The sequence below is a fragment of the Bison bison genome, unplaced genomic scaffold (genome assembly GCF_000754665.1).
Source record: "Bison bison bison isolate TAMUID 2011002044 unplaced genomic scaffold, Bison_UMD1.0 scf7180017864506, whole genome shotgun sequence".
NCBI lineage: Eukaryota > Metazoa > Chordata > Mammalia > Artiodactyla > Bovidae > Bison > Bison bison.
Window position 1 is genome coordinate 2,759,648 of NW_011495063.1, and position 6,871 is coordinate 2,766,518.

The 6,871-nt window shown below is 48.7% G+C and overlaps 1 protein-coding gene across 4 annotated transcripts in view; it reads left to right on the forward strand.

The window, feature by feature from the left end:
- ST3GAL4 (ST3 beta-galactoside alpha-2,3-sialyltransferase 4) overlaps nucleotides 1-6,871 on the forward strand; it is a 56,210-nt gene that overhangs the window by 46,797 nt on the left and 2,542 nt on the right. The gene's annotated exons all lie outside the window — the stretch shown is intronic.

Here is a 6,871-nt window from a genome sequence, read left to right on the forward strand (position 1 = left end):
TGAGAGGCCGGCGCCTCCCTGGCAACCGGCTCCGGGCCTGGCAGCGGCCGCTGAGCCCGCGCCCGTCTGTCTGCCTGGTTTGCAGGCGAACCACGGTTTTTTCCAGGGGGCTTGTCTGAACTCCCGCCGGGGCTGGCTCATGTGACCTACGTTGATGTCACCGCTGGGGCGGGGGTGACACAGACTCGGGCTGCAGGCCATCGGAGGAGATCCGCCCAGTGCGGTGTAGACCGTGCGCCCCATCTCTCCGCCACAGAGGCCTGGAGAAGAGGCGGAACAACCAGCTCCACTTCCTAGCTGGGCAAGACAGAGCCTGGGTCTTCAGTCCGTCATCACGTCGAAATGATGTTCTGTATTCACATCAAGTGAAAGTGCTGAGCACTTCGGGTTTTTATTGACACTTTCCGAGGATATGAATACATCCAATTGCCTTCCCCCAGAGACTGGCCAGCAGCCTGCGAAAAGTTTGAACTCGGAAGCGGTTTTGTCTGTGAGGCGGTTAGGTGTAAGCCCACACACACAAAACCGTGCTCTGTCACGTGACCTGTAAAATAGTGATTACGCATGCCTGTCCCACAAGGAGGTTTTAAGGATCTAGTGGGAATATGTCTGGAAAAACAGCGGGTCGACTGTAAAGTATGATGTCAATGTTAGATTGGAAAGCTACTTTTTGCATGATGGAGAATACCTGAAAGCATATGAAACAGGTGAGGTCCATCTGGAAGGTCAAACGTATGCCCAGGTAGGGCTAGTTACAGAAAAGTGTTTGTCTTCAAGTCACCAACAAGCTCAGCAGAGGAAGGTAAGAGGCTGGTAAGAGGACTCAAATGCAGGCTTCGCAGAAAACAGCAAAGAACTGTGAGTTCAAACTGCTCTCTGGCAATGGTTTTCAAGTTGAAGTCAGACACTCTCAGGTGTTTTTGGAGAAAGGTGTTTTTTGGGTGGCATTATCTGTTTCTCTGGACATGAGTTTGAGCAAACTCCAGGAGATAGTGAAGGACAGGGAAGCCTGGTGTGCTGCAGTCCATGGGGTTGGAAAGAGTCTGCCGGGTCTGAGGGCTGAACAACAACGTTTCCATGGCAGGCAGCCTACCAGGGCAGTTTGCTAAACAAAGGTTGAGAAGTACATCTTAGTAGTTGGTAAGCTCCCCCCAAACCATCTGACTGTTTTGATGTCTTAATTATAGCTTCAGAAAATTATTTGTTAGTTTTGAGCATTTCCTTGGTTTTGTACCGGATGTGATTCCAGGAAATCTTTCCAACTTAAGAGTTTGAGGAGGGATCTGTATGTGTATGTCAGTAGTTAATGGACTGTTTTCCTGACCAGATCTTTCTTAGTGACTTGACCTCTCTTGTTAGAGTTTATGGGGATTCTGTACTTGAGAATTGAGGCTGGGAGATGAACCTTAGGTCTTATTAGATGACAGATTTGGGGGGGCCCTAATGTATTGGGGGCCCCCCTCTTCAAGTAAAGGGAATGCAGGCAGCTGGGAGCAAGCTGGGGAGTGCAGTCCAGTATAGGAGGGTCAGCACAGAGGATTTGACAAAAGGCTTTAGGAAAAACTACTTTGGGAGCCAGATTTCAGCTTTCCTGGGAAGACCAATTTAAAGTACTGCACCCCTCAACAGAGACACTGTTTCCTCTCAAGAATCTTGCAAGACTGGCAGAATAGAACTGGTGGAGGGAATGATAGGAATCACCCCAGGGAGTTGAAGTTGGAATTACTTAACTAAGCTGTTCCAGAACTATTATTCTGAGGTTTCCTAAAACATCATTTATGTACCTCACCAACTTTAACGCTTAAGGAGTGTCTTCACTTGCCTAAAAATGTGTTTCTCTCCTAAAGAAAAATATCAACAAGAGGACAAGTTACAGTCTGGTAGGGAGATTCTTTCCAGTTCTGTGCTTTTTTTTTCTGTACATTTCTGTTCCACCTGTAGCCCTGCATGGCAAGAGAGCTAGAGACAATTTTAATTAAAAGTCAGATAGGAAATTCTCATCTGAAAATTCTGCTGTAGAAGCCCTGAATCTTTATCTGTATCACTTTATCACTAATGCCTTCTCCATTCAGTATTTCTCCCAAGTGCAGACCCCGCTAGTGTCGTGGATTTATCTTCTAATCCTTGGGCAGCAAGGCCCTGGCCCTTTAATTTCTTTACAAAGGTGATGAAGATGGTATCTTGAACCTAGTTCCCTTGAACCTGTGTTTGCTTAATGGAGGATGACCTTTGCAGGGATAAATCCCTATATTCAGCTTTTATTCTGAGTGGCACTCCTAGTCTTGTATAAGGAGGAGTAGATTTCAGGTAAGGTCTAGTTAATAAGACCCCGATTCTCCCTAAGAAGACCTGTTTCTTGAAACTTCACATACCTTGTCTTTGAATCTTAGTACTTTAGAGTCACTCCAAAGAAGACAGCTATAGAGAAGCCTTATGTGACTGTTCTCATAGCTTTCCAAGGGCCATAGTTTGAGAAGCAACAGAAGGAAGTTCCTTTGTGTGGCCGGGGCTCCCTGGTCAGTGAGCACAAGGGAGGCATTTGGACCAGGGATTGAGGCTATCCCAGCCCTGTGGGTGGGCTGAGCCGGCTGGCCCAGGGAGGAGCTCTGAGAACATGGAATGGCAGGCAGATACAGGCCCCAGGGATGTAGACCAGAACTCAAGGATGGATCTTGTGAATCTCATGTGTTCACAAAAGGCCTTGTAAAGATGAGGGCTGTGGTAGGTGTGAAACCACAGGACCTGTGGTCCAAAAGCTTTCAGTACATGTCCAAGATTTCACCAAAAGAGAGGAGGAAGAGATGGAGCCAGGAAGAACAGCAGTTAGAGAGGGAAAGAGTGGACGGGCCTCTTCCTGCAGCACAAATGTGTTCATCCAGGAAAATAAATCCTTATGTTTAGAAAGAAAAGTAGCTTGGGATTGTCTCATTTTTCCCAACTGATGACCTAGTTAGGAAAATGGAAACACAGGGAGTTGGGGAAAAGATGAGTCTTACTGAATTTGAGAAGTAACGTCAGAGCAAGGGAGTGTGTGATCAGTGACTCTCAGAGATCTGTAGTTTTGATGCTGAAGGTGCAAATGGCTGGCCTGTGGTTACAGCTCCTAAAAACAGCTTCCATAAGAGGCTTCTTTAAAGGGGAAGTAGACATCAAGATTTGGTTGAAATGTCCTCGGTTTATATCTAAATGTTCATGTTTTTGAAATAAACATCTATATGCAAATTAGGATCATTTTTATTTAAATATTTATACTTTTATTTCAACAAAGAGTTGATTTTATAGGGAAACTTCCTAGAAGAAACTAATTACAGGACCACCCCCCGCCCTTGTCCTTTTTTCTGGTGGCATCACAAACCATGCACTGTACCTGGGAAGGGCTGGTGGGACTCCTGGAGTGTGTACCTGGCGTTTCAGTTCTGATCATTTCATAGCAAAGGCCCTGTGCCCCGTGTGTACCCCTCCCCCACCCCCACATAGGCAGTGCAAAGGAATTTTTGTTGGCTTCTTTTCTCCTGTTCTGAGAAATCTCCCAAAAGCCTTATTACGTTTGCTGTTATTTCTCGTGTTCCCCTCCTCTCTGGAAGCTCCCAGGCAGCTTCAAGGCCTGTGCCTTTAGAGCACTTGTCTCAGTCGTCTTCATCAGAGATGGGTTTACTATGGTGGGGCTTTGGGGCTTTGTATGAGACCACCTTCCATTCCATGAGAGTTGAAGACATGGTGGAAATAACCCTGGGCTTTCCAGACTGATAACGAGCCTGAGAGTTAGAAACCGGGCCCTCGGCCAGTGACTCAGAGCCAATAACGAATTGTAAAGCTATCGGAAAGCTGGATCCTGGCCTTGGGAATGGGGCGTTGTGGGTGGGGGGTGATTTGATACACAGACACCCTTTCCCAGGAAGTTGCTCCCGGTCATTCGGGGACTGGGGGTGGAGGATGCCAGTCCTGCTTTCCTACTGGAGCTGCAGCCTGCCCTTCCTCTGCCCGCCCCCGAGTGGGTCCTTATGGCCTTCAGCACCGGCCGTTTTCTAGGACGCAAGCGGCCTTAGGCCTTTGCTGTGGATGGAAACATGTCACAGAGGAAAGCATCTGTGTTTAATCTCACACACGTCACTTGTTAGCTCTGTGACCTTGGGCTGGTCTTTTGGTTTCTTAAGCCTCACTCCCTTGTCTGTTAAATGGTGATACTTTGTAGAAATGCAGGAATTAAATAAGATTACGGATGTGAAGCACTCATTTCAGTTGATGTGAGGTCACTTGTAGGGAAATTCAGGGCTTCCCACTGCCTTCAATTTTTTTTTTTTTTAACACTTCCCTTTACCAACTTTTTTTGCCTTTCACTCCTGCATGAGAAGTAAATGGGGCCAGAGGGGTAAAAGGATGTGCACGGCTCAGTCCAGCATCCTTCTCAATGCCTTGGTGATAGAGCCTACTGATTTCACCTACCTGTGTTCTTCTCTTTCACCAAGGCCTTACGTGTGATTTCGTAACCTTTCAGTGATTCTCCGCTGTGTTTCTTCCTTGGAGAGGGCTCAGGGGGTAGCCCCATCTTCTGTGATGTCCACAGCCCCATCCTAGGAGTGTCTGAGCCTCTGAGGGAAAAGAGGGTTCTGTTCTCCAGAAGATCATATTTCTTACCAGGTTATTTTGTGCCATAACCTTGGGCTCCAAGAAAAGAATGGGCACCTCCATTCTTTTAGAAGAACTGTGTATTAGGGGTGGTGATGATTGCGCAGGGGGTAAGGGGCAAGGTAGTCTGTGGTGAGGATTAGAAGGTCAATTTTCCACCCGCCTCCAAGGTGGGGAAGCGTAGAAGTAAATGGACAGATTGTCTTTAGGTCATCCTCCTCCTATTCTAGCACACCAAGGCATTCTGCATTTGATCTTAGACCCTTATTCTTTAATAGCAAAGGCAAGACATATATGGGAAAGAAGGCTTGTGGGGTTAGAGGGCTTGTGGGGTTAGAAGACAGAGGGCTTCCCTGGTGGCTCGGTGGTAAAGAATCTGCCTGCCGATGCTGGAGACACGAGTTCGATCCCTGGTCCGGGAAGATCCCACACGAAGCCCATGTGCCACAAGTATTGAGCCTGTGGTCTCGAGCCCTGGAACCACAACTGCTGAGCCCACGTGCTGCAAGTACTGACACCTGTGCATCCTAGAGCCCATAGCCCACAGAGCCCTTGCAACAAGTCACCTCAATGAGAAACCTCTGCTAGGTAACAAAGAGTAGCCCCTGCTTGCCACAGCTAAAGAGAAGCCTGCACAGCAATGAAGACCCAGCATAGCCAAATAAAATTTTAAAATGTTAGCAATTATTGGGAAAAAAAAAAATTAAGCTGGAGCCCACAGGAATATGTGCTGGGCCAGAAATGGTGCTCTGGTACCAGGAGCAAGCTGTGGGGCTGGGATGCTCACTTACATTTCTTTATCAGTTTCTACTCCCTCCGGCTTGGGGGCTATAAAGGAAGATATAAAGGAAATGGGAGGTTCTGAAGCAATAGGAAATATGGTGGAAACCGATAAATCCTCTGAGTGGAGATGCTACGAAGGCTACGCATAGAGTCTGTGGATTGAGGCCGTCCAAGGAAGCAATCAGAGAAGGCAGTGGCACCCTACTCCAGTACTCTTGTCTGGAAAATCCCATGGACAGAGGAGCCTGGTGGGCTGCAGTCCATGGGGTCGCTAAGAGTTGGGCACGACTGAGCGACTTCACTTTCACTTTTCACTTTCATGCACTGGAGAGGGAAATGGCAACCCACTCCAGTGTTCTTGCCTGGAGAATCCCAGGGACAGAGGCACCTACTGGGCTGCCGTCTATGGGGTCACACAGAGTTGGACATGACTGAAGCGACTTAGCAGCAAGGAAGCAATGGTGGAGAAAGGCAGCCTTTCGTGATGAAGGTTCCCATGATGGGTAAGGACTCCAGGGAAAGTTGGAGGAGAAGAGGCTAAAACTTAGGAGGAAACTTCAACCTTCAGGACAACATGGCTTCTGCAAAGCTCACAGAGTGAGCATTCTAATTTGGCCCTGTTTATCCATGCCAGCCTGTCGGCCATCACCACGCCAAGCTTTCCACCCAAACAAAGCCATTCTTGGAACATCATTTGAGTCTCACAGTGTTGGGGTGCTTGGTGGCACAGGCTCTTTGAAGAGGGCCTCCTCCCCTGAACCCCCAATGGAGGGAGCTGACCTTGCAGAATACTTCCAGAAGAAAGGCCTAGAAGGACCCCACCAATGCCCCTTTGCCCCTGAGCTGTATCTGGCATGAGTCAGGTGGTTGGTGAGGCCCTGCTTTCGTGTGCCCTCTGAGTTGGGCACTTCCTAGAGGAGTCTGCCTCTAGGTCTTGTTGCCATTGCAACCAGAGCTCTCCACTGCCTGGGAAAGCCGAAGGAAAGCCAGGCCAGGAACCCTGGGTTCCCAAAGCATCTTCTGAGTTCTTGGGGTCTCCCCTTGTCTCAGCAGGAACAAAAGAACAGAATGGATCTATTGGAGGCAGGGCCCCTAATGTTTATTCTCAGGTGGCAGGTAGGCATGAGGAGCTGATTCGCATCCTCTAGTGGCCGTGCAGTTGTACCGAAGACAGGACCACGGTTCTGTGGGTGCCTCTAGGCTCAGCTGAGAAGGCGAGTCTCATCACTTGAAGGCCTGCTTGCTGGTCCCCTCAAACCCCATGCATCCCCAAACACAGTCTCTCCAACCGCTGTTTAAAGAACCCTGACCAGAGCAGCTCTCACACTCCTTATATTGACTCTGAATGTGCAGGGGTGGGGGAGGAGGAGTACACGAAGCAGGGGTAGGGAAGGCTCTGGGTCACACGGCCTGGCGAGGGGTCCCCGCGTGTCACACTCCCCCTCCTTCCCTCTTTCTCCCC